The sequence below is a fragment of the Pan troglodytes genome, chromosome 16 (genome assembly GCF_028858775.2).
Source record: "Pan troglodytes isolate AG18354 chromosome 16, NHGRI_mPanTro3-v2.0_pri, whole genome shotgun sequence".
Classification (NCBI taxonomy): domain Eukaryota; kingdom Metazoa; phylum Chordata; class Mammalia; order Primates; family Hominidae; genus Pan; species Pan troglodytes.
This window is the reverse complement of record NC_072414.2, coordinates 52,870,900-52,898,775: the sequence shown is the minus strand read 5'-3', so window position 1 is coordinate 52,898,775 and position 27,876 is coordinate 52,870,900. Positions and strand designations below refer to the sequence as shown.

At 41.4% G+C, this 27,876-nt stretch overlaps 1 protein-coding gene and 1 long non-coding RNA gene across 3 annotated transcripts in view; one reads left to right on the top strand and one right to left on the bottom strand.

Annotated features, from left to right (window-relative positions):
• The window catches only part of RORA (RAR related orphan receptor A), a 735,316-nt gene that overhangs the window by 336,001 nt on the left and 371,439 nt on the right, over positions 1 to 27,876 (top strand). The gene's annotated exons all lie outside the window — the stretch shown is intronic.
• On the bottom strand, positions 1,102 to 27,735 carry LOC112205550 (uncharacterized). The gene is made up of 8 exons (XR_002939490.3): positions 27,632 to 27,735; positions 26,375 to 26,515; positions 22,716 to 22,799; positions 15,085 to 15,332; positions 13,851 to 13,915; positions 7,463 to 7,570; positions 2,805 to 2,937; positions 1,102 to 1,600 (listed from the first exon to the last, which is right to left on the bottom strand). It is a non-coding gene; the product is annotated as an uncharacterized LOC112205550 (long non-coding RNA).

Here is a 27,876-nt window from a genome sequence, read left to right as displayed (position 1 = left end):
CTGTGAATCCTATTCAGCCGCCTCCTTGTGATTTGGACATGAACAGGGAGCTTTCTCTGTCTACTTAATTCCCTTTGAAAGCTTTCTCGTCCCACTATTGGGCACTTCAGAGAGAGCACTGCATTAATATCTTCTGCTCTGGTTTCAACTTGGTATGGTTTTGTGATCTTAAAATAGATGGAATTACCACGGCAAGCATTGTTCTGCCTTGAACTTAAAGTCTCAAGAGCAAGTACTTCTAAAAAAGTTAATCCTTTCTTATTTGCAAGGATTCTGGCCTGTAGTTTACAAAGAAATATGCTAAATTATTTATAATCCAGGATTACTGCAATGCCAAAGATTTCCTTGCATAACATCCCAGCATCACTAAAATGGCTCAAAAAGAACAGCCCTCGGCCACACCTTATCACCACTACTCTCTCTGGTCCCTGTGAAGGGGCCCCGAGCAGGGCGATGGTGGCTGATGCCCTGACCACAGGAACACATGTTCTCCTCTGCAGCGTCATCCTCCATGGCTTATGTGCTCACGATTCTGCTGCTGGGGCCTCCAGGGCAAGAGAAAAGCAGAGATGGTGTGGACAAGCGGTACACCTCTTGATGGCCAGCATGTAATTTCTTCCTTATTTAAAATTTGTGTACCCTGCATTCTTCTGAGGGGAGTTGGTGTGGTCTGTAGTTAAAGAGTGGCATTAAATGGGGTATTTTAGAAATATACAGTGTTCCAGGCCCACCTCCACTATTAACTTTGAGAAAACTCATTGAGCTCTCAATTTTCCCAAATGTAAAATAAGGGGGTTAGAATAAATGAACGTGAAAGTGCCTTCAGCTCTAACATCAGGTGACTTTAAACAAGTACTGATATAATGCAGGGATGCGTATGTGCATAGCACAGACAATTGGAAAATAAGACTGACCTCTCAAGGGCTTACTGTGGAAAGATAGACTCCGAGAATCCCAATAGGGCCTGTCTTCAGTAGGGAACCTTCCAGGGTACATGAATACAGGTATGATACATTTTCCTCTATTTTCAAAGTTGGTAAATTACTTGATGCTGTTTAATAATCTCTTAATTATTTCTGAAATTATGGCTGAAAGATGGGAAATGTGTCACAAGTAATTTTATATTTTTAAGTTATTTTTACGTCCGTTGCCATCCAAAAGAGTTGTCATGATTGACGTTTCCAGTAGTAGTGTATATTGGTTTCTGCGTGTGAGTTCATACATAGAAATTTAACTCTGGTATAAATTTAACTCTGCTAATGGGCAAAGGTGAAGGGGAGGAGGTGGAAACTGTGTTGTTCTGGTTTTGGTCTGTTGCCCTTCAACATTTTAACTTGGGGGATTGTGTATCTTTGCCTGCAAGGCAGTCCAGATCTAAGTTCCAGGGGCGTTGGTGCCTCCCAGGCATCCTCCCGCACAGCGCAGCTCTCATTTCGGTTTACCACGAGGCCTCTGATGCTCTTCTCTCCAACTGCCGTTCTCCCCAACTGTTCAGCCTTTGCCTTCGTACAACTGTGCATTTTGTTCTCTCCCAAATAAATGGATGTCCCAGCACTCACTAGGAAGTCTGCAAGGCAGTGAAGCCTAATTCACCAGGGTTCTGAGAGGAAAATGAACAAATGAGTGCCAGATGCCTAACATGCTCCCTGGTATTCCAGAAGGGGGGATTTCTTTCCCCCCCGCCCCACTCCCTTCCCTGTCTTTCTCTCTAAGCACCAGTTTCCTCTTCTGCAAAAGGAAGCTTGCCTAGATGTCAGTCCCTGCACAAGCATTGAGTGAACCCCCTGTCTGTGCTGGGCGTGGTGCTGGAAGCACAGCACTGGAGAATCTAGTTCCTGCCTCGAGGAGTTCATCAAGTGGGAAGTAGTCAGCTGCAGCCAGGATAATGGTGGGGTAAACACAGGATAAGTGTGCGACACGGGAGGCAACTCTGACCCTGAGCACGGGGCTAGGGGTGGCAGAGAAGGGTCAGGAGAGGTGCCTCTGAGGTGGCCCCATTTTCCTTAAGCATCTCTTAAACAGCGTGAGCAGCTTCTGATCCCAGTGGCTTTCTGTACAATTGAAGATGCATTGTTTTTCTGTGGTGAAGGCTCCTTCTCTGCCCCCACCCACCCTCCCACTCCTCGGAGCAGGAATGTGTGAGGCTCCCTCTGCCCATCCCCTGGTCAGATCTCTCTGCCCCATCCTCTCTGGGCAGGAGGCCTGCTGCTGGCTCAGGAAGGGCTCATCAAGAAGCAGGTTCACCTCTCCCAGGGCACAGACAGCTTTTCTCTGTGGCTCACCCTAATTGACAAGCACCCGCCTGATGTCTTAAAGGGAAAGAGAATCTTGAGGAGAGCCAGAAACAGCAGGGCTGAAAGAGCCGTGGGGTGAAGGATATAATCGGCCACACTGTGCCCAGAAATGCCATGTGTAGGGCGGGCCAGACGGCTGCTGTTACCTTGTGGTTTGGGTTTGATTTTATTCAGTTGCGGAAACATAATCATCAGCTGCTTTCCCTGAGAAGACTGCCAGTGTGAGTGTGTGTGCATGTGTGTGTTTGCATATGTATATGTGCATGTGTGTGTGTGCATGTGCACACGTCATCTTCCTCTCCCTTTTCGCCCCGTGTAACTCTTCCTTAGCAGTCACACATGTCCTTTTCACCACACTGAAAGAACGTGGTAGAAACACCTTCTCCAGGGACTGGTGACCAGGCCCACCGGCCTGCTGCCCTTGCTTCAGGTCAGGCCAGTGTCCCCTGAGGTGGGGTGGTCAGACCTGACAGGTTTGGGACCGCCCAGCTGGGACCCTGAAATACTCACCTGGAGTTGATGGAGCAAGAGGGCAGGTACAACAACAACAGAAAGCCCTTGCTCCATTGAAGTGTTGTGCATCCAGCCGATGAGACAGCATCTGTGGCCGGGTATGTATGAGGCAAGAAGAGAAGTTGGGAGCCTGGTGAACAAAGGGGAGGTTGAGGAGCAGGGCAAGGATGGAGAAAGACATTCCTGGGCTCTTTCCTAAAGGTCTGGCTGGGTTAGCTGGAGCTACTTTTTATTGGCTAAGTCGGGCTAATTTTTAGATTTTCTTCATTTTGGGTTCTTATTAGCCTGCTGCTTCTTAGATGCCCATATTGGACTACACGGAGTGCTAGACTATGTGAAGTAAGATGTGAGGGAATGTGGTCGGTCTTACGTGGAACAAAATACCATTGCTGGAACCTCCACATCTTCTCCTGCTGATGCCCGCAGCAAGGTGCCGGCAAGGTCATGATTCAGTGTTTGCAGGACAGCCCCACAGCCTGGATTAGTCCTTTGAAACAACCAGCCTTTCATGCTAGTACTGTCCTGTGCCAAAGAGAGTGTGTTATTTTTAAAAACCCCTTCCCTCCATTCTGCCCGTCCAAATGCCTGATAACCACAAACGTATAACCGCATAGAAAGAAATTGATGTCCCAGGAGTTACATCCAACATGCATGAAAAGATGCCATTTTTTTCTATTCATTTTGTCCTCCTGCTTCTTTGTCATTTCTTTCTCTTTTTTCCTGCTCCTCTGCTCTTGTCTATAATATGTCACATTTGCTTCACTTTGGTTTGAAGAACTTGGGTTTCATCCTGGTATGAGTCTTCAATAATTCTGAGACTTCTGAAATTCCTGTAAAAACCCCGTTTAGCTTCCTTTTATCATGAAACAGGCATGCACCCCCCATGACAGCATGACAGTGCGAGTAGGAACAAGAGTATGTCTTCACAACTGGCCAAATAACTGGATCCCTTCAGGCCACGAAAGGTTGCAAATCTCATATGCTTTACATCTCTGTTAAAAGATCACAGATGTCAGAAAGGGACTTGAAACCTTTTTTTTTTCTAATTCCAACTCTCTTTCTCTCTCTCTCTCTCAGCTCTGGCAAAGGGAAGTATCTTGCTGACAAAGAAGCCAGCTTTCTTCTGACCTGTCTTGGTTTTCATTTGTGATAACCTGATGAAGAGCAAATTACTTCCAGAAGCAATAAAAACTGTCAAGGAAGACGATCTTGTAGCCGAGGAGCACAAGAGAGATAGTCACAGATGATGTTGTTCTAGTGGGCTGTTGGGTTTAAATGTGGCAACTGTGAGTGTCCTCTGGTCCTTGCAAAGGGTAGGGATTTCAAAGTTCTCAGTCGTCTTCCAAGTCTATGCCACAAACTCTTAGCAGGTGTGCCAAACCATTTCAGAAAGAGACTCAGTTGTCTAGGAAGAAGTTGTAACTATAAAATATCCCCATTGCAAAACCTGGATGAGGACACAGTCCTTTTAGTGATGTCTTAAGTTGTTCTTTCAGAGTTTTGATTCTTTCATCATCCTTACAATTGTTTATGCAAGAAAAGTTGCTTTTTTCATTACTGTTAGACCCACCTCAGATGGAGATCAAAGCTGTCTATATTGAGTAAACAAATGGGTTGACATATTTTGCAGGAGGAATTGAAATCCATGGTTGTCACTGGGTGGCCCTTGGCAGGCTGACTCTATAAGGAGTTTAACATAAGCAAGTGCGAGGAAAGGTTCCACAGGAACCACCCGGGCATGGAATTCGGGCCTTTCATGTGGGATATTTCTGCACTTGGTTGTAGGCAAAAGACGTTGCAGTGTATAGCCTTTGAGACCTAGTTACTGCCTCAGCCCTCGTGAGCTGTAGGACCAGGAGATGGGAAACATATCCAGGGGCCCCCACCTGCTCACCTTTGTCCAGTCACTTCAATGAAATCCCAAGTTAGAACCTTCTTCTTATTTTTACCATCTCAATTCTTAGAACTCCTTTTTGATCTTTTTTTAATGTTCATATTATGGGTGTTTAGATCATCCGCCTTACAACAAACCATGTTCTTTGATTTTTTGGGGGGAAATGTAATCTCCACATATAACAATTTCTCGGCTACTGAAGGACTTTTTGGATACCAGATATGGTTCTTTTAAAGATTCCCTCTATTTGCTGAAGGTCTAACAGTCAGTCAGGTGGAAATGTCAACAAGACAAACAGTGGGGAAGTGATTCCCTAGGAAAAGTCAGAGTGACCAGGAAATGAGGCAGCAGAGAAGCTGCCTGAGATTTGAAAATTGGACGTTAACACAGACAGGATGGCTCAGGGAGCACAGGCTGTGCACACCTCTTCCTGAGCTCCGTGCTTCACATTCGCTTTCTCATATAACAATTCCAACCGTTCCATCAAGGCGATGTTGTTATCCTTGTTTTACACATGAGGAAGTTGAGGCTCAAAGAAGTTAGTAGTTTGCCAAAGTTATATACTGCAGAGCAAATGGCAAGGCTAAGATTTGAGCTGAGACAAACAGATAGCATTTGCATTGTACTGCCTTCCATAAAGACTACAAATTGTGTTCTGTCGATCAATCTATCTGAAATATATATATTTTTGATTCAAAGCCAACATTGAAAGTAGACAGACATTGTCATCCCCTTGCCTGGACCAGACTGTCTATCACTGTAAAACACACTACTCCAGAATTCTGTAGCCAAAGCCACAACCATTTTGTTATATCTCACAGTGTTTCTTGGGTCAGAAATTCAGACAGGGCTAGGCCGGGCAATTCTTCTGTTCTGCCTAGCATCAGTTAGTCACTTGTTGGTATTCAACGGCAGCCAGGCTGCACTGAAGGGTCCAAGATGGCAATACTTGTATATCTGGTAACCTGGCGGGGATAGCTGGAAGTCTGGGGTTCAACTGCACACTCCATGTTTTCTGAGGTTATCTCTACATGGTTCTACTACAGAGTACTTGGACTTCTCATGTGGAAGATCAGGGCTACAAGAGAACATGATGGAAGCTATGAAGTTCTCTTATAGGCTGAGCCCCAAATGGGCATGGCATCACTTCCACTGTACTCTATTTGTCAAAGTATTATAGACCAGTCCAGATTCAAGGCCAGTGGAAATCAAACCCACTTCTCACTGAAGGGAGCGTTAAAAATATATAGCCATCTTTAATCTACTACAGTCATATACGCTGTTTTCATAGAATGAAATGAAAAGGCTGCTTTTAAAGACAGGGCTTGCTATGGTCCAAACTATAAGGAAAACAACATTTGTTTTGGGGGCCTGTTATTTCTTCAGTGACTCCCACCTTCCTCTCACCCCTGGATTCCCAATCATCCTTGCTCTATGTCCCTAAAACCTGTGCTCAAAAACAATGAGACACTCATGACTCCCGTGCTCTTTTGGGGGCTGTTTTCATCTTGAGCTATAGCTCTAATTGAAGGAGGAAAGGATTTTTCTCTTCGTAAAGACATACTGTCTCAAAATTTTGGGAGGATGAAGAAGGCAAGAGAGAATGGGTTTTGACATAGGCCCTTAATAGAGTCAATAAACTCCAGACCACTTCAGTAACTGCTAACTCTACCCCATGACAGTTACTGTGGGGCCCACCCTGTTTTACAGGCTGTCCACATCTCCCTGTCTCTCTCCCTGTATCCCTCTTTCATTTTTTTCACTCAGATTCTTTTGCTCTCTCTGCATACACAAATGTGGATTTATATTTTTAGATTTGTTTGTTTCTTCAATCACCTCACCCAGATAACCACAAGTAGTCAAATATACATAAAATCACCAGGCATTTTTTTCTACTGGGTGACATAAGTATCCAGTCATTCCAGCAAAGGGGCAGATGACATTTTTCAGGGTTGCAGTCCCAAAGAGGCACTTTTGAAAAAAAAAAAAATTCTACAAAGGATGTGAGAATCATATTCATGGGTCTGGGTTAACATTGGTCTTTTTAGGTTGTTCCAGAAGCTAGCCTCTCATGTCTGTGCCATTTTCTTCTTCTTCTTGTCTCTCTCTCTCTCTCTCTCTCTCTTTCTCTCTTTCTCTCTTTGGGATCCTTTTTTTTTTTTTTTTTCTGTTCTATTTTGAGCACCACAGCATAGCTCTTTTATTCCATTTGTCAGCCACGGACGCAATCCAGTTGAAAAGCACCTCCAGCCTCTACGGCTGCCACAATGCCTCCAATACTGTGGGGGCCACTGGAGGCTATAACCAACGAATCTGATTTGTAGCTTCTCCATTGTTTTAGCTCTTGGTGTTACCAGTGGGAGAAAAGCTCAAATCAGAGAAGAATGCTGGAAGAGAAAACCAGTTTGACAAAGGAGTGCTGGCCGTCAATTGGCTAAATATAACACCCACACTTGGAATCCATGGTAGCCACATCGTGGTATCCCTCAGTTGCATCGTGGAATGGGCTTTCCAAGTACTCAACACCCTTTCGTATACTCTTTTGTACTCCATTTTTCTTTTTTACTTAAGTTCTCTGTTCCTTTACTTTTTGCACAAACAACACAATCTATCTTCTATTTATAAAAGTAGCACATGCTTATTGGAGAATCTTAGAAACATATTAACAGAAAAATAAAAAGATTCTAATTATCTGTAATACTGTCACTGATAACTATATTCATTTATTCATTTTAATCATTCAACAATAATTATTACATACCTACTGTGTGAACTTCTTTGGATACCAGGGATGCAGAAGGGATGCAGAAGGAATTGAAAAGGCAAGATCCCTGGCCTCATGGACTTCAGTTTAATGGGGAGATCAACACTGAAATAATGGAAAACATGATCTTTGACAGCTGCATACCATTCCATCATTTGCATATATTTGGGGTTAAACCAACACTTTTTAATATAATTTATATATTTTGTTCAAACTATAATTTATTAAGCCATATTTTAGATATTTAATACTCTGAATCCATGTTGTCAGTTTTCCAAAAGAGTCCCTATTTGTACCACGTATCCATCCTTTTCCTATGACTCGTAATGCTGTTCTTGCTGTGCTCACACCGGCAATAAATATTAATCAAGCTAAATTCAACTGCATTTTATATAGGTTTTCTTTCTTTCTTTCTTTCTTTCTTTTTTTTTTTTTTTTTTTGAGACGATGTCTCTCTCTGACGCCCAGGCGGGAATGCAATGGCTTGATCTCGGCTCACTGCAGCTTCCACCTCCCAGGTTCAAGTGATTCCCCTGCCTCAGCCTCCCGAGAAACTGGGATTACAGGCGCCTGCCACCAAGACCAGCTAATTTTTGTATTTTTAGTAGAGATGGGCTTTCACCATGTTGGCCAGGCTGGTCTCGAACTCCTAACCCATACCCTCAGGTGATTCTCCCACTTCGGCCTCCCTATATAGTTTTTCAAAATAAAAATAGTTTCTTATTCTTTCTGCTTATAAAATCAGTAAGTACTTATTGTAAAGCAAAACAAAAGTAACAAACCAAACAAATCTTGGCTGAACGTATCAGAACAAGGAGGGAAAATCAGTACAATCCTATGTCCAGCAGTAATCACCAATTACGTCTAGGTGTGTATCCTTCTAGACCGTGTGTGTGTGTTTGTGTGTGTGTGTGTGTGTGTGTGTAGTTAAGCTCCATCTAAAGGGTAAGTCCTTTTAGAATAAACATGCTATAGAGGAAATATATAGCACTACCTAACCTGAGTGCCACATGTAGCTCTACCACCTCCAAACTGGGTAGTTCTAGGCAAATCCTGTCATCCCTTCCCTCCCTAGGCTTTGGCCTAGCAGATGCTTGCTACTGTGTTCCACTTAGGCCAGAGTTTCTCAATCTCAGCACTACTGACATTTTGGTCCAGAAAATTCTTTATCATGAAGGGTTGTCTGGTGCGTTGTAGGATGTTTTTAGCAGTATCCCTGACCTCTGCCCATTAGAGGTCTGTGCATACTCCCCTCCTAGTTGTCGTAATCAAAAATGTCTTCAAACATTGCCAAATATACCCTAGGGGACAAAATTGCCCCTAATTGAGAATGCTGTTCTAGGCTGAAAAATACTATAATTCCGTGTCTAGTGAATTTTAGTGGTTGCAACGAAACAAAACTTTGGGTGTTCGCCAGCATGCTTTGTAGTGGGAGACATAAGAGATGGAAGATACAGAACAGTGGGGCAAATCAAGGCTGAAGCCCCACCTGGGTTAACTAGCACAGGCAGCATACTGGGGACAGTTCCGCAACACGTGCACAGGAAGACAATGCTCTGAGCCGTATTTAAGTCTCAGGTATCCATTCATGGTCAGTGGGTAGGAAAACACATTTCTTTTGGAGTAGTTATATTGTAAGCCAACAAGGTGATGAATTATTGAATGGGTTCTTTTTGTATAAACATATTTATCATCTGTATTTTTCATCAGTTTTGTAGTGAACAAGGGAAAGCAGACACAGGAAAACATTTTGCAAACAGCTTCAAATGTGAACTCTTTTTTGGTGAATGGCCCCCTGGTTTGAGGTGTTATTTCCTTCTTGAGTGGTCTCTCTGCTTCAAGGACACTTTTTAATGCAACCATTGTTCAGAAGAAGTCACCCTGTTTTCTAACTCTTTCCCTTGTACTCCCACTCTCTTTTCTCTCTGTCTCTGTCTCTCTCTCTCTCTTCTTGTTTTTTGGTGGTAAAAGAAAGGCTAGAGGTTTACTAAAAATGAAATGACAGTGACAGAGTGGCCATTTTGGGTTTTGAAATGTGCTTTGAGCCTCAGGTCTAATGGCCAACCTCGTAGTTTAAGCCGTATCCTGATTTTCTAAGTCATGGTAAAATCGTGTTTCATCCAATGTAGAGTAGAGACTTCGGGACAGTTGAATATATTGAATCTCCCTTTGGGAGAAATGGTGGCCCAGCACTGGGTCCCAGCAGGGCTCGTCAGAGGTGCCTGTCTGGGGCCTCCTGGCCTGATGAGGGTGTCTCTCTAGTGGGGCTGGAAACAGCAGAGACAGTCATGCTGAGTGTGTCCAGATGTGGGAATGGCAGGAGCCATGCAGCTTAGGAGGCCATAGGGGTGTGGTGTGGCAGTGGGAAGAAAGACAAGTGCAGTCCAAAAGCAGAGGCTGACAATAGGAAAAGTGCAGCAAGGGTCCAAAGATCATGATGAAGTTTGGAGTCATAAGACTCAGTGTGGAAAAGGCAGAGTACAGAGCATTGTTTTCATCTCACTTCTAATTAATCCTTGTTTAGATCAGCATTTGTCTAACCATTGAGGAGTCCATAATGGGGTCTACAGAAGAGGCCTTGAGGTTAAAATAGGGGTGAGAGATAGAGGCTGAGGTGTCAGGTGGCAAGATTTGTTTTGTAGATTAGTACCTGCCTCACCTTTAAAGCAAGGCATACCCTAAGAAAAAAAGTTAAATGCATCGGCGGATTTTTTTATTTCTGGCTTTCTCAGGTCAGACACGTATTAAATTTAATTTCTTTGTGTTATGTTGAATATCTATAAAAACCAGTCTGTTGCTGATTATTGCTATATGCATATATTTTCTCCTTTTCCGGAGGCTTTGAGCTGGCCTACAACAAATCCATAAACTAACAATGGGAAAAATAGGTTGAATCAAATGAAGTTGTTGAAATTCATTGGTTTTTTTTTTTGACAGTCTTGCTCTGTCACCAGGCTGGAGTGCAGTGGCATGATCTTGGCTCACTGCAACCTCCGCCTCCTGGGTTCAAGCCATTCTCCTGCCTCAGCCTCCCGAGTAGCTAGGATTACAGGTGCCCACCACCACGCCCAGCTAATTTTTGTATTTTTAGTAGAGATGGGGTTTCACCATGTTGGCCCGGACGGTCTCGATCTCCTGACCTCGTGATCTGCCCGCCTCGGCCTCCCAAAGTGCTGGGATTATAGGCATGAGCCACTGTGCCTGGTGAAATTCAAAGGTTTTTGACCTACATAAATGACAGTAGGGTTGACCTAATAGAAATCATTGTTTAGAAATTAGGACCAAAAGTAAGATAGAGTGAAGAGGTGGATGCCAAACCAATGCCAGGGTGAGGAGTGGGTGAGGGAATAGAAATACATGGGCTTATAGACCTACAGGATTTCCAGTAGTTAATCCTTAAATGTTCCTGGAAACCAAAGAGTAAGGTGAGATGTGATTGGTCAGAAGAAAGAATTTCAGCCTCTGAGGGAGGCAGAACTGCTCCTTACAACTTACACATTTGTCTGTGTGCAGGCCATATTCTAGGACCCATGGGTGAAGGAGTAGATTACTTCTTCAAAGCATGCTTACAGGAAATGCAGTCACAGATTTTATAAATCTCCTTTATCTGGTGACCCAGTGACAATCCCACATTCATGGGGATGGCTTGTATGTCTGCTTTTAAAGGAAACAGCATTCTAAAATGGCACATAGATGTGGAAGGTTTATGTTTGTGACTTATTTTACAAGTGGTGAAAAAGGAAATGATTTGTTTCCGCTAAGTAACATTTAAAAGCATTTCCTTTTAATATAGACGAATTTCCAGAACCCTGACCCTAACCCTCAGTGCTATTAGCCTGTTAGACATAAATTTCATTGATATCCTCTGATGTCTGATCTCCTTTGGTGCCACTTCATGTCCTCTCAAAGTGAGTCCTCAAATTTGTTTCTGTAATCTAAATAATTAATCATAGAAACTAACTGTTCTTTTTAGGAAAAAATGCTTCAAATCATATAAATGTACAGTTATATGATTATCAAGTTGCATTTAATTAGATGTTTAGAGTATCATTTTATTGACTTTTGATAGTTATTTGCTTTCCCTTCTCTAAGTAACACTAACACGAACAGCTAATATTTCTAGCATTGATTGTGTGCCTGACTCTGTAAAAGGCTTTAAATATATTATCTCATATACTCTACCCAACAGTCCTATGATGTATGGGTACCATAATTATTCTCATGTTACTGATGAACAAACTGAGGTTTGGAAAGGTTAAAAAAAGAAAAAAAAAACTTCTCCAAGGCCACCTGGTTAGCAACTAGCAACAGATTGAAACTCAGCACTGTGGGCCCCACTACCCTGGTTCTCTATTGCAGTAAACCCCTGCTCCCCTACAAAGATAGGTGATCATTCTTTGCTGCTGCTAGTGGAGATGAAGTGTATGCTTCTAACACATGGAAACAGTTGATTTTGTGACACAGGAACTTGGGCAGTAGAGGACCTTGGGAGCCAAGAAGACCAAGGCCAGCCAGATTTTAGAAATCATGACTCCAAGAACTAGAAAGGTCATGGAGGTCTTCAGATCCTGTCCCAAAACCTGCACAAGCTGACAGATGAGTGGCTGAGTTGGGGCTTGATGAGCAGATCCACCATTGGTCTGGAGGTCTGGAATCCAAGGAGCTTAAATTAAGAAAATTAAAATAAACATTCTAGGATAAGACACCAATTCTGGATACCTATAGGGAGGCCTACCTAATGGGAATTTTTCCTTAACTAACGCCCTGCAAGACATTACCTCAGACATAATTTACTTCATCTAGAAAAATAAGCACAGTAGGTCATTACAGGAGTATTGCTTCCAATAGCTGCTGTTTCTGCAGGGCCCAGGTTTTCAGACAGAGGTCTGAGCAATAATAATAATAAGTTAAGATTTAGCTAAGAAGGCTAAAAAGTACTAGCAGAGGAGCAAAGCTTTCAGGGAGCAGGAGTGACCTCCGAGGATGGTCAGGACTCAGCCACTGCAGGGCGAGCAGGCAGAGCCTCAGAAGATCAAGGTGGTTTCAACACATCTTCAGTTTCTGAGCCATGATTTTCCCTCCTTCTGAGTCACACCAGCCACCAACTGGGTAATGCCAAATTTGCAGCTCTCTCTGTGTCCCCAGAGGGTGAGGCTGGTGAGGAGAAAGTCACTCTGTCGTCTTCAACACTGGAAAATTCTTTTTTTTTTTTTTTTTTTTTTTTTTGGTACAGAGTCTTGCTCTTTCGCCCAGGCTGGAGTGCAATGGCGGGATCTCGGCCCACTGCAAGCTCCGCCTCCCAGGTTCACACCATTCTCTTGCCTCAGCCTCCTGAGTAGCTGGGACTACAGGCACCCGCCACTACGCCTGGCTAATTTTTTTTTTTTTTTTTTTTTTTTGTATTTTTAGTAGAAGCAGGGTTTCACCTTGTTAGCCAGGATGGCATCGATCTCCTGACCTCGTGATCTGCCCACCTCGGCCTCCCAAAGTGATTACAGGTGTGAGCCACCGCACCTGGCCAACGCTGGAAAATTCTTAATTTAGGCTCCACACCTTATTCTTCCCAGCCCAAACTCACTTCAGTGGGATAGTTTGTATAATATTGTGAATGTTTAAAGCAAGGCATTTATATACAGTTAGTTTGCCTTGAATAGAAGTGAATCCAAATCGGGTCTCATTAGAGCACCACTGATCTATGATTTAGGCAATTTTACCATTATCCGCAAAGGGAAGAAATTATGGGTATATTCAGACATAATTCCGTAGCATGAAAGTGAAATCTTTCTTTTATTGCTTTGACTGCTTTATTTTATTAATTTATTTTACTAGTGTTTCTGAAGTAGTAAAGTGTCAGGAACTCCATTAATATGGATCTTGATTGTTAACAGAGTCTTAGATTTGTAATGGATTTGTTATTTATAAGATAAACTTTGGTGTTTTCATTCAAAATGCTTGGATATGATAACAGTGTTATAATAACAATGAGAGTGATAACATCTACCTGGATTTTAAAAATAACAACAGCCATTTTTACTCACAGACTAAATCAGTTAAGTTATCTTTGGATTACATCAAAACAGCCTCACACCCTATCTTAAGAGAACTTACTATCTCAGGGGAAGAACATTTGTGTCCAAAAAAAGTCATAAGAACACTCATTCATTCATTTGACATTATTACTGTATTCTTATAAAATAGCGGGCACTATGCTAAGTCCTGGGGAGAGAGAGGTAGATGAGAAGGTTAAGAGTGTACCACACCAAGCAGGTGAAAGAAACCCAGGCTCTCATTGTTCAGTAATACTACATTAGGTCTTAAGAGGTCCTTGTATCTGCATTTGGATTTCATACATGCTTAGCCTGGTGTGTGCTTCTCATTTACTTGCCTTGGTGAACTACTTCTCAGCCTTGTGTTGAGATGTCCTTTCTTCTAAAAAGTCTTCCCCAATATCTGCAAAGTATTTTTTTAACTTTTATTTTAAGTTCAGGTGTACAAGTACAGGTTTGTTACATTAAGTCATAGGGTTTGATGTACAGATTATTTCATCACCCAAGTATTAAGCCCAGTACCCATTAGTTATTTTTCCTGATCCTCTCCCTCTTCCCACCCTCCACCATCTGAAAGGCCCCAGTGTGTGTTGTTCCCATCTATGTGTCCATGTGTTCTCATCATTTAGCTCCCACTCGCAAGTGAAAATATGTCCAATATCCACAAAATTTAATAGCACTTAGCATCTTGAATTGTGACTAGGTGTCTGTCTCACTAATCCTTGAGGAAAGAGCCATGTTTTCATGATATCAGATACCTGGTATCTCTCAGGCATAGAAGATGTCCCATACATATGTATTAAACATATGAATGATTGAAGCACAAACACTAGATGAAGTTTCTCTTTGAAAATTACCTGGAAACAGTACTATGTAAAAATTATTTCAGAAAAAAAAATTCAGCAAAAATCCCAACAAGTGTGCTCCATGGTGTCACAAGCAGACTGAAGTTGTGTGACTCTTATCACATCGCCTTGATGTGATAACGAAGGTTTTAAAAAAATGTGTAAAGGTTGATGTGTATGGGCATCAGTGCAGTAATGTCCAGGATTTCCAAAGAGAACATTATCTTTGGCCTAAGAAGAAAGATTTTAAAATCAAATTTAAGCCCAATATGGCCCAGATGTCTCAAGTCAGCAAAACCATATGTCAAAAGAATTCCGAGTGCCTCCAACAAGTGTGGTGGTCTCCTAGCCCCCACCACTTCCTGTAAGAGCCCACAAATGACAGATCCCAGAAAGCCAACTTCAGAAAAAACACATTTTTTGGTGGGGGGAGACCAACCTCAGGAAATTAATTCTCTGTACTCTAGCTGTCACATTCACAATTAATTAGCTTAAAGTTCCTTGAAAGAACATTTATGCTATTGTGGCTTGATTTGCTTGAAATAGTAGAAATCTGTGGGACTTCAGGAGGGTGTGGTGGTATATAAAACCCTTGGCTTTCACAGCTGGTTTTTCTCTTTCCCTGAGGATAACTGACATTAAATACGCTGAACAACTGTGGTCTTCAAAGAAGGTTTTAGAGAACCTGATCCTTAAGTGAAACAAGCAAAAGTTTGAAAATAATTACCATGAAAAGTAGTATTTCAAAGGGCTCCTTGGGTGGTCCACTGGAGCCTGCCATCAGGTGAAAAAAGCCAAAATGTTTAACCTCCTGCAGGCGTTCTGGTTCACAGTGAATCTACTACTGAAGGCCTGGCTTCATTCATATCTAGAGGGATTGGGTTCTCTCATCCACCGTGGCTGCAGAATTTATTCCCAGAATGACCATATTCTTCTCCTGGGTGATTTCCACTGGTATCCTCACCGTTGGACATACTGGTGAGACAACAGCAGACACATTTCTAACAGAAAGATTCGGTTAACTCTCAAAGGTCTGTTTCCCTGAAGTGCCTCTCCATACAGCACAGCCCAGCTCTAGAATTCCCTGGGTTATTGAACTGAGTGAGTCCTGCTACCATTTGTAGACATACCCAACATTTATTACTCATGGATCACATGATTTACCGAGATCCAGGAAGGACAGCAAGTGATCAGACGAGATCCTGAGTTTGGAGGCACAGAGCCTGAGTTCCTATCCTGACTTGGACACTGGACATTTTATAAGTTCACTGCTACATAAAATTTATACATTTGAACATTAAATTGTATAGGTTTTGTTTTTTAAGGGGGGTAGATTATGCTAAAATTCTGCTTATTTGCAGACAAAGCTGTGTCCTTGAGGGCATAGTTGAAGTTACAAACAAAATGTTTTATCTTTTTTTTTTTTTTTTCCAAAAATATGCATTAAGCATCAACTATGTACCAGGCACTGTTCTAGGTGCTGGGAATACAGCAGTAAACAGAATAAACTTTCCAACTTTGTAGGATTACATTCCAGCTTAGGGGTCAGTAAACTTAGGGGTCAGTAAGCTAGGGGTCTAGCTAGGGGACCTTCTGCAAGTCCTGTCACCTCTCTGAGTCTCAGTGTTTTTGTTGTTACCATTATTGTTGTTGTTATTGATGATGTTGTTGTTCTGATGAATAGCTAGAATTTTGTTGTGAGTTTCCTGTGAGCCATATGCCCTGATAAATGTTTACCTGGATTATCTTAAGAGTCTCCTGAGGTGTAGATAGTATTATTCACTTCCCTTTATCAATGAGAAAAAGTGAAAGATTAAATAACTTGCCCCAAATCACCTATAGTTAGTGAAAAAGCAGAATTTGTACACTAGCAGGCTGACCCCAGAGGCCACACTTTTAACCATGATCCTACTTCCTCAGGGCAAAATAAGGTTAAAATAAGTGGATGTCCTTTTTCAATTCTAAATTTCCATAATTCTGTAAATCATTCCATAAATTCTGTAATACCCCTACTTAGTTTTGGTGATTAAGAAGAAATTTTCTACGCTGGAATAGGAGTTAGCAAACAATGGCCTACATGCTAAATCAGGCCCCATGCCTGTCTATATTAATAAAGTTGAATTGGAACACAGCTACACTCATTCCTTCATGTATTGTCTGTGGCTGCTTTTGTACCACAATGGCGGAGTTGAGTCTTACAAAAGACAGTCTTGGCACAAAACTAAAAGTATTTACTCTGCTGATGCTTTATGGAAGTTTACTGACCCCTAAGCTGGAATGTAACCCTACAAAGTTGGAAAGTTTATTCTGTTTACTGCTGTATTCCCAGCACCTAGAACAGTGCCTGGTACACAGTTGATGCTTAATGCATATTTTTGAAAAAAATAAGATAAAACATTTTGTTTCTAACTTCAACTGTACCCTCAAGGACACAGCTTTGTCTGCAAATAAGCAGAATTTTAGAATAATCTACTCCCCTAAAAAAACAAAACCCATACAATTTAATGTTCAAATGTATAAATTTTATGTAGCAGTGAACTTATAAAATGAGATTTTTATCAATTTTCTTGAGCCAAAGAAGGGATGCCAGATTTAAGATAAACAGCTGTTGTAGGTTTTTCTTTTTCCCTTTTCAGGACTTCATGCCTTGGCTTGGTAAAATTAATATTAACATTGAAATAAATAGGTTATTTGTTTTAAGTGACTTCCCTATAAGCTAATTGGCGAATATTTATGGAAGGATAGACAGACTGCTTTGCATTCTGTATTTGCCCTTTCTTTTGTGAATTCCTATGTGAAAGATAAATTCCCTGATATTTTACACCTATTACCTACAAAATTTGCTTTTTGCTCCAGAATGTATTATTTGGGAATGTTTAAACCAGCAACTGGATATCTCTAGCTGCATTTCAACTTAATAGAGCTAATACAGCTAATTGGAGGTGGGAGTTGTTCAGTGGAAGGTACTTTATATTCCAGAACAAACTTAGAAACATAATAGCTGTGGCAGCTTTCCCCCCTAAGTTTGTATAGTCATTTATCTTAGCAGCAAATTAATTAATTTTCTTTCATTATCTGGTACTTAGTCATAAAATGTTGTCATTCTCATTATGTCATTCTGCAAAATCCTCTGTACATATTGTTAATAATACCGAACTGTGTGAGCTCACCTCAAGTTATATGAATGTATTTGGAAATTATTCTAATAGAAGTAACTTTTAACATGTAATACCAAGTTTTCCTGGCCTTTTAGAAGTACCTGCATACTTCTGGAATAGATCTAAGGGGCATGACCATTTCTTCATTCATTCATTTATTCCAAAAACCTACTTTGTACTGAATATTTGGCTAAATGATTAAGATAACTTGCACACACATACACACACACACACACACACACACACGACCTTTACCCATAGAAGACCACAATCTGGTGTGGAGGATGTGTTAGGGAGAGAGTCAGAATCTGAGATGAACACTTTAATCATGAGTGAGGGGAAATTCTGGGCACAAGAGGCTCTGGGCACCAGCTGAGACTGGGAGAGACAAAAGATCAAGGAAGAATCTTTAAAGACTCGGCACTTGATGTGAAAAACGAAAACTAAGAAGAAGGAAAAGAGGAAAGAGGGAGCCCATAAATAAAGGAATTATGAAAAGAAAAGTTGAGTAGGGATTGCGCTGGTGAGGAAGATATGGAAGGGCACCCCAGAGAGGAGGAAGAGCAGGTGAAGAGCACATAGCACTAAACAATATGTGCACTTGGGGAACAGCACATAGGGGCGCATGGCTGGAGGTAAGGAGGAGAAGGCAGGAGATGAGCCAGGGGGGCAGATGTGAAGGAGCTTGTGCACCATGCTAAGGAGTTGACTTTGATATTGTTGGTGCTGGGGAATTGTGCAAGAAAGACCAGATGTACTGCCATAGGAAAGAACTAATTAATTGGAATGACAAATCAACAAGTGGTGGTGCTAGCATTTGGGACCACAAGATTCCCCTACTTGTGTATGAACCACCTCTTCAGTCACTAAATAGAGAAGTGATTCCACTCTGCAGTTTCAGAGATTCCGGGAGATGCCAAGCAAAACCTTTGCTGTTCTCACTGCCCTACTTTATACTTGGTTGCTAAATTCTGTGCACCGTGAGAGACCCTGCTGTGGTCTTTCAGGTACCATTCGAAAAGTTTCTCTTGCTGTCCCACTTCCAGAGTTAAGACCAAACAATAGCTGCCTTTGTGTTTGCCTGAGGATCATGGCTCAGTACCTTCTCAAGATACCCAACGTCTTGCTCAGACCGCATTTTGAATTTGTTATCCTTTTAGGTTTTCATCGCATTCTCCAGAGCATCTTTGCATATGATCTTCCTAATACCCCTGTGAGAGATGCAGAGCATCTCACAGATGTAGGTATTCATTCTATAGGAGGTTAAATGGCCAATGCAAGATCACAGCTTAAAGTATGTACAGACCTGGGCCTCCGACATGGGGCTCCTATCTCTTAGACTAGTGCTTACTCTGCTATGGCACACTTGCTTTATGATAGAGATTCCCTCATAGTGCTGCCAGTGAGTTACTCTCCAAAGCATAAGTTCATCCGCAAAGCTTTCAATAAACTGTTTACTTTGGAATACTTTTAGATTTGCATGGAGTTGTAAAGATAACGCAGAGAGTTTCTGCATACCTTTTACCCAGTGTCTCCCAATGTTAACATCTTACATAACTGTGATTCATTTGCCAAAACTCAGAAGTTAACATTGGCACATTACTATTAACTAAAGTCCAGACTTTATTTGGATTTTACCAGTTTTTTCCACTAATGTCCTTTTTCTGTTTCCAGGATCCAATCCAGGATACTGCATTGCATTTAACATCCTTAAAGTTTTTAATTATGCATGGTTGTGGTGTATGGAAGCTGACTGCTTCACATAAGAGGCTTTGAACTGGCTAGACTGGACAAGAGAGAGCCAGTTCTGTAAAAGGGAAAAGTCTTCCTTTCTTAAGTGGAAAAACCATTCAGCTTTGGAATATAGGGGCAATATTTCCCTCATCAACTCTCCTAGGTCGAATGGCTCCCACAAGGAAGAAGAGAGTCAAAATCTGAGTTGGTGATATTAGTATTTATTTGATGAATGGCATTACAGGTAGTCTGGCTGGCCATGGCCCTTGAAACACATTATGCACATAAAATACTTCAAACCTCATGTAGATGTCATTCTCCAATCCCATAAACAATGCTTTGTTTGCTAGGGCAGCGATTCAGTGAAGGCCATTATTTGGTGTACCTTAAGCTTGTAAGCTGAACTCCAAATTTAACAGGAAGGTTACCAAATAAATCTTAAGTGCCCTTGAGGAGTTTGGCTTCCAAATGTGTGCTTTGGTGTGGTTTGAAAAAAAAAAACACATCTTTGATCTGCAACAGGAATGTAATTTGGGGAAACGTGCAAAACTACTGTTGCCTGGATATCTCCAACCCATCTCCTTTTGTAGACTTGATCTATTATGCATTGAAGTCCATTCTAATTACTGTTTCCTATGCTTGTTCCGATGTGCTCAAGAAGGCATTTCTAAAAGTTCTCACTTTAGAGAAAAGAGGATCTGGCTGTGTTTGCATGAGTATCAAACCTCTCCAACTTGCATTGATTGTCTAGCAAACCAGATGTATCTTCCTAACAGGACTAGTAGAGTAACTGAGAGAGTTAAGAAGTTGTTTAAAAAATACTTCTTGGCAAGAGATCACATTGATTGTCTTGGAAAAGAACAATAGGATTAGGACTTGTCTTGTACAATTGCCAAAGGCAAGCCTATGCTTATGTCACAGGGACAGTTAAACAACTCTACAAGTGACCCATATTGGCCTAGCATAAAATGCCTGTGACCACTGACAACCAGAATGCCTAGTGGGGAGGGGAAAATGCAGGCCATTGTCCAGGAGGTCTTATGCTTTTGTGACGCCAAGTAGGTTTCTGTGCAAAAGTGTTTGAGCGTCACCACACATATACAGTTATAAACTGACTACGTAATCTAATGGCCAAGTGCCTTCTTAGTCTAATGTATCCTCCCACAGAGATTTGCTAGCTAAAGACGCCCCTCTGCTCTATGGTTGTTGCCACTCTCACTACACTTCCACCACCTCCTCAGGTCCAGATGCCTTTTATCCATTAAGGACCAGCATATGAACTGTTTCTTCCGTACAACCTGGTAGATACCTGTAAACAGAAGACATCATTTCTCCTCTAAAATCCACAAAAATCGCTGTCTATAGCTCTTAGGTGCACTTTTCACTCTCTGGTCATGTAAGTAGGTGTCTAATTCCCCCTCATAGGATAATTAATTTGTGCATAGGATGTTTGTTTAATTTACCTTTATTTAGCCCCACAGTGCTTAGCATGCTACTTGGTACATACCAGCAGTTCAATAACTCTCTGAATAAATAGCACCTGGTTTCTGTAGCCAGTTGCAGCTGGTAACAGAATAACCTTTGCTTTGCTCATTACCTTATGACTGAAATCATGAATAATAGGAAGGCCTAGTCACATGTCTGATTGAATTCTTATACCATTGTTGCAAAGACTACTTCATGGAGATAGTTTCCTTGGCCCAGTCAACCACAATGAGAAAAGATAAGCAGGCAACCAAGGAACACAAAGAGTCCTCAAGTCACTTCTTCTTGATCTTATTATGAATTCTGAGTGGTGCAATGTATCCTAGTCAAGTTGCCTCCTCTGGGACATAAGTGTGGAGGAAGCAAGAACAGTGGTGCACTACCAAGCCAGAGGGAACAAGAGGAGGTTGGCACAACGTGTCAGGGCCAGGGTTCCCCTTAGGGCTAGCATCGCTTATGTACTTTCTTGTCCATTTTATGGTTTTCCAAGGGGAGAGGGAGGAGTGCTCACTTGCTTATGCATTTTTCGCTCCTAGAAGTCTGGGACTTGTAAAAGCCATTACTTGAGAGCAGCTGGGGCAAATTGAAACTTTTAACAAATATTTATAATACCTGTTATGTGACCAGCCACATGCCAGACATTGCGTGCCGTCAGACCTGCCCACTGGCAATCTCCTGTTGATAGAGTCTATTTGGAGAGACTCTATCAACAAGAGATTTCCAATCATGTTTCTAACCAAAGTATTGGCTGAACTCAGGAGTATTAAGCTGAAACATGCCCTGCATTATTGAGACCACCTTTCCTTCTCCTGTTAGGTGCACCTGGATAATCTATATTGTGGCCTATCCTGGGTGACACCTATAGTCCCAACCTCTGTAATAGATGCCTCTCCTGGGATTTTCATGGAAAAGAAAAATCTGTTTATAAAATCACGAAATCAGCCTGTGCCCTCTATATCTCTGGGAAAGGTCCTACCTATTAATTCAGCCACATTCCGATGCCTGACAACTCCTTACACAAAGGTCAGTGGGAAAAAATGGTTACCTTGGCTGCATTGAGGACCTGCAATTTTATGGTCATTTCAGCCAAAATATAAGGAACTGATGTGTTCTTTTTTTTCTAGATGTGGCCCATTTTCTGAAGGATACCACCATCAAAATACTGTAAAATAATGGGGGGTGCACAATGGAGTGATTTGGTCCGAGGTTGATGGTAATAAAACTGGAACATCCATCATGTTTGGCATGGGTTCTGGTCAGCTTCCTTGTTTGAAGTGTGGTGTCTGTGCCTAGTGGAAATAATCAGGTTGCCAACCTGTGTTTGGAAAGCTGTGAAGAAAGCAGCTCTTTATGTACAGATAGACAGGAAGGCATGAAGTGCTCTCAGACATTTTCTCAATTTTCCTCTTTCTGAGTGTTTTTTTCCCCCTGGAAAATGCTTTAATATCCAATTGATAAGGTCCCAAGTGAAATTTACACATGAAAGAAGGGAGAACTTCTAATAAAATGACATTAGAATCCTTTTTTTCTCCCAGACACCCTTATGCCATCTCTGATTGAATGGGTTTGAAACTGAAGTACCACGCACTTTGGGGTGGAAGGAAGCCTAAAGGCCACTCCATCCAGTCCTTCATTTGCTTTTATATCCCTCTCACAGTAGCCACACAGGCAGGGTTGGTCCAAGACTCTAAGTCTATGATTCTTCTGATGACTGAGGGCTTGCTAACCCAACAGAACCATCAGGTTTGGAAGTGTACTTAAGCTAATAAAACAGCTTTCAATGCACAAGTCCTCATTAATAATAAAGGCTACTTTTTTCAAATGTGCATCCCTGTGCTAAGAGCTTGAGAGCTTGACATGTACCAACTTATACTATTCACAGTGACCTCCAAGGGAGATACTATTACTACCATTTTCCAGTTAAAGAAACCAAGGCTTAACTAAGTGAGCCAAAGTGCTTATCTAGTTTATTCACAGATACCTCCAGTGACAGGGACCATGCAGTTCTTCTCCAGCCAGCTCTGACTCTCAGAAACTGCTTCTCTATAAGGTGTAATGTGCCTCCCTATAAATCAAGCAGTAGTTATTAACTGCTAAAATTCTGGCACCATGCTAGGCATTTTAGATTTAAACAAATTATGGGTGTTATTTGTATATTTATATGTATTTCACCTTATTTTAAGAGCTATATGGGGAAAATAAAAGGAAACTTCTGATATATAACAATGGCAAAATATAAATAAGATTAGAGAAGCAGGATCAGGGAACGTGTAAGTAAAATTGAAAACTATCATGACCAAATTAAAAATATACTATACATATTATATAGAACAAGAAAGAGTGCATCAATTTATTTCGTATTTCACCTGGACTTCCTGGCAACCAAAATAAAATGGGAGACATTGTCAATTCACAGTTCTTATTAATCAAATGATCATTAAAACGGGGTAGCCATTTTCTTGAAATTAAATTGTGAGAAAACTCTCTCATAGGATCTCATATAGAGAATATCAAGAGATCTTGGTAGCTGTAGCCTCAACAAAATTTCTATAGAGTACATATTAATTATTTAGCACGTTGATACACTTAGGCTCTAATGAATCTTTTGTTAGAACCCAAGAGCAGAACATTAAAATAAACTTGGCAAAAAGGGCAATGTAGGTCAAATATATAGCCTATGACCTCCCATCTATATACCCTAAGAGGAAAGATTCTCTACTACTGCTCTCAGTACTTCACATATGACACCTGATGTGTGCGTTTCTTTTCCTATAACAATTCAGTTCTGTGGCACACACGAACTGGGTGTTCTACAATTAAACTCAATTCTGACACTATCTACCTGGAAATAGCATCAGATCCCACAGTTAAGGGCTCAGTCGCACAATACTGCCCCCACTTAAGATGTCAATCTACATGTTGTCACCTGTGATTTCTGACCCATCAGCTATAATTTCGAAGTTGCCAGTACCCCTCCTCAGGCTCAATCACTTGCTAGAACAGATCAAAGAGCTCAGGACAACAGTTTTCTTACTAAATTACTGGTTTATATTAAAAGATAGATACAAAAAATTTTATACAAAAGGGCTGAGTGTGGTAGCACTTTGGGAGGTCTAGGCAGGCAGATCACTTGAGCCCAGGAGTTCAAGACCATCCTGGGAAACATGGCGAAACCCCATCTCTACTAAAAATACAAAAATTAGCCGGGCATGGTGGCTCACAGCTGTAGTCCCAGCTACTCGGGAGGCTGAGGCATGAGAATCGCTTGAGCCCTGGAGGCAGTGGTTACAGTGAGCCAAGATCGCACCACTGCACTCCAGCGTGGATGACAGCAAGATTCTGACTCGAAACTAGATAGGTAGGTAGGTAGGTAGGTAGGTAGGTAGATAGATAGATAGATAGATAGATAGATGATAGATAGATAGATAGATAGATAGATAGATAGATAGATAGATGAGATAAGATACAACTCAGGAACACCCAGATGGAAAAGATGCATAAGACAAGATATAGGGGATGGGCATGCCACCCTCCCAGCACCTCTATGTCTTCAGCAACCTGGAATCTCCCTGAACCCTGTCCTTTTGGGTTGTATGGCAGCTTTGTCATGTAGGCATGATTGGCCACTGGTGACTAATTTAAACTCCAGCCCCTCTCTCCTCCCTAGAGGTCTGGAGAGTGGGGCTGACAGTCCCAATCACACAGTTTGTTCCTCTGGCAACCAGCCCCCCATCCTTAGGAGCTTCCTAAAGGGCAGTCATTAATATAAATGCAGGTGTGATTGAAAAGGGTATGTTATGAACAATAAAAGATGATTATTTTGCCTTCATTCTCTTAGCCCTTTGGAAATTCCAAGGGACTTGGAATTTTAGGAACTCAGTATCAGAAATGGATGAAGACCAAATATATATTTCTTGTTATAAATCACAAAATCACTTGGAACTGGAGGACATTATGTTGAGTGAACTAAGCCAGGCGCAGAAAGACAAATATTTAATATGTGGGAGCTAAAACAAATCTTGAACTCATGCAGATGGAAAGTAGAATAATGGCTACCAGAGGCTGGGAAGAATAGTAGGGAGGTGGATATAAAGAGGAGATGGTTAGTGGGTACAAAAATACAGTTAGATAGAAGGAATAGGATCTAATGTTCATTGGCACAATAGGGGTGACTATAGTTAATAATAATTTATTGTCTATTTCAAAATAACTAAAAGAGGAGAAATGGAATGTTCCTAACACAGAAAAATGGTAAATGCTTGGGGTGATGCATTTTGCCCTTTGATCACTATATATTGTATGTTTGTATCAAAATATCACTTGTAAAAATATATAAATAAATGAAGATAAGTTGTCTAGGCCAAAAAATTTTAATATCCCATCTCTCCCCTGAACAAAGGCATAAAGCATTACCCCTGACACAACGATCTTCATTATAGCTCTCAGATATTGAGACATACAGACAGGCCTGAGTCCCAAAATATAAATGATATGAGTGTAGAGAGTAGGAACTCTCTGTGGTTGGGTGAAGCAACCCATTCAATGCAGGCTGGGACTGGAAGGGGCTGTTTCCAGGAAGGGTTGGCCTTCGTACTGAGCTGGACTGAACGAGCATTGAGGAAAGATAGACAAAAGATGAGTCAGGCTGACTGTGACTGATTTGATTTATTCCTTTCACTTAAACTGTGTGGTGCCTCAGTTTCATGTGTCTACAGAGGACGCTCACCCTTGGCACCACCTGGAAAGTGTAACAGCAGGGCATTCAGGTTCTGGCCAAGGAGCCATCAGCAATCCCATTACCAATGCTTAAAGTGAGTCTCATAAGGCAGATTTGGCTCCAAGCAAAAACCACAGCTCTATTTTCATAAACTAATTTCACTTGTTTGCCCCAGTTAATATTAATAAGCCCAGGGCTATATGCTTCTACTTACCAGAGCACAAAGATAATAGAATAATAGAGTGTTAGATCTGAAATGGACCTTGGAGATCTTCTAGACCAACTTCTCCATTTGATAGATGAGGAAACAGGTGTGAGGAAGTAAAGAGCCAGGTTTCAGGCAGTGAAATTCACAGACTAGACTGGAACCCAAGTTCTCTGACAGGGAGCCCTGTTCAGGGTTTATCAGGTCTATCAAACATCTTTCTCTTTCTACCTCATCCCTAAGGACTGGAATGTGGTGGAAAGAACGTTGGACCAGGCAATGGGAGAACCAGGATCTAAACATATCTTCATTAATTTTACCTTGAATTTATCTGGCCTCTTATTTCCTCTTCACAGCATCAACTTTCTTGTAAAAGTGGATGCCTACTACTGTTCCCCAAAGGAAGAGGCAAGGTAAAACAAAGTCTCCACAATACTAGCAATACCAAATGTGGAACAAATCCCAGTGGTAGTGTCACTTGGTGCTCTGTGACTTTGGAACCTAAAGCTTCACTAGGCCGTTGCAATTACTAAGTGAGTAAATAAAGCACATAGCACAAAGGCCTGGCACTGAGATGCCCACCCTCTTCATGGGGCTCCTGTCTTCTTCCTTCCTGATAGATCATGTGTAAGTTCATATGTATCTATAAGGGACATGAATTATCCAGAATTCCTTATAGTCAGAATGTACAGTGATATAATGTTCCTGAGTTACTTACCCATTTCCACTGAGTAAGTCAGCTTGCAGAACTCATTTCCATTTCTCTTCAACTAGCCAAACATCCATTTTCACCTACATGGAACCTTCTACTGGCCTTGGGACAAATAAATCACATTTGGAGTGTCCCAGGACAATTTAGCTTTAGAAGAAAAAAAAAACAAAACAAGGATGGTAACATGAAGGACATTTGCTGTGTTGGGCTGTCACTAAGTCCCCATGGGAACTGTGAAAAATTATGGCCAATAAAATAACATTTTTCAAAATGTGACACTACCCTTAAGTTTATCTTGGGCAATAAATGGGTTTTAAAGAGAATATTTGAGGGCTATCCATTCTTCAAGCACTCAATAACATATCATAAGTTAATTGCATTATTAATTTATAACAGAGTAATTGTTTTGTCTCAACAGTCATTTTCACAAGCTCTGACATTCATTTTCTCTTCCTTTTTAATCATCTCAAAATATTAACACTTAAACCACCCCCACCATGCCACCCCAGTTGTCCGCCTCCTCCTACAAAATATAAAAAATGATTCTGAGGGCTGGGCACGGTGGCTTATGCCTATAATCCCAGCACTTTGGGAGACTGTGGCAGCGGATCACGAGGTCAGGAGTTCAAGACCAGCCTGGCCAATATGGTGAAATTCCGTCTCTACTAAAAATACAAAAACTAGCTGGGCACGGTGGCACGCACCTGTAGTCTTAGCTCCTTGGGAGGCTGAGGAAGAAGAATTGCTTGAACCTGGGAGGCGGAGGTTGCAGTGAGCTGAGATGGTGCCACTGCACTCCAGCCTGGGCGACAGAGCGAGACTCTGTCTCAAAAAAAAAAAAAAAAGATTCTGACAGTTGGCGTGCATAATCTTCTGGCCACCCTTTTGTGATAATGAAAAGAATAAGAACAAAAGCAGCTAGCATTGATTGAGTTAGAAGCTCTGCCAAACAGTCTACTAAACAGTTTAACTGCATTACTTCATTTAATCTTCCCAACAATCCTGTAAGGTAGATGGCAGTATTATGCCTATTTTACATGTGAGGGAATTAAGGCAGAGAATCATTTTCTAAAGCCAAAACAAAAAACCATCCTCACCATTTATTTGGTGAGGGTTCATGAATACAGCTTTTTGTAGGCCAGATTTGCTTAAATAAGAATGTGTTTGAGTGCTGTTCATTCTATATAACACAAAATATAAATATCATCTTTAATTGTACCCAAGTCTAAGTAGTGAAAGGCAGAGGAAAATTAAGTAAAATACCTATTAAGACCACAAAAACTATGTCTTCGGGAATGAATTTTTTTTAAATGAATGATCCAGTTTGGGTACTGGTGTACATTGTAGTGTTAGAATGACCTTATTATGACATGTACAGGCATTGTGATTGTTTTGTTCCTGAAAGGTCAGAACACTAATGTGCAAGCCCAGGCTCTGTCACTATCTGTGCTGTGTCCAGTAGTTCACTTCATCTTTCTGAATCTCAGTTATCTCAATTGTAAAAGATT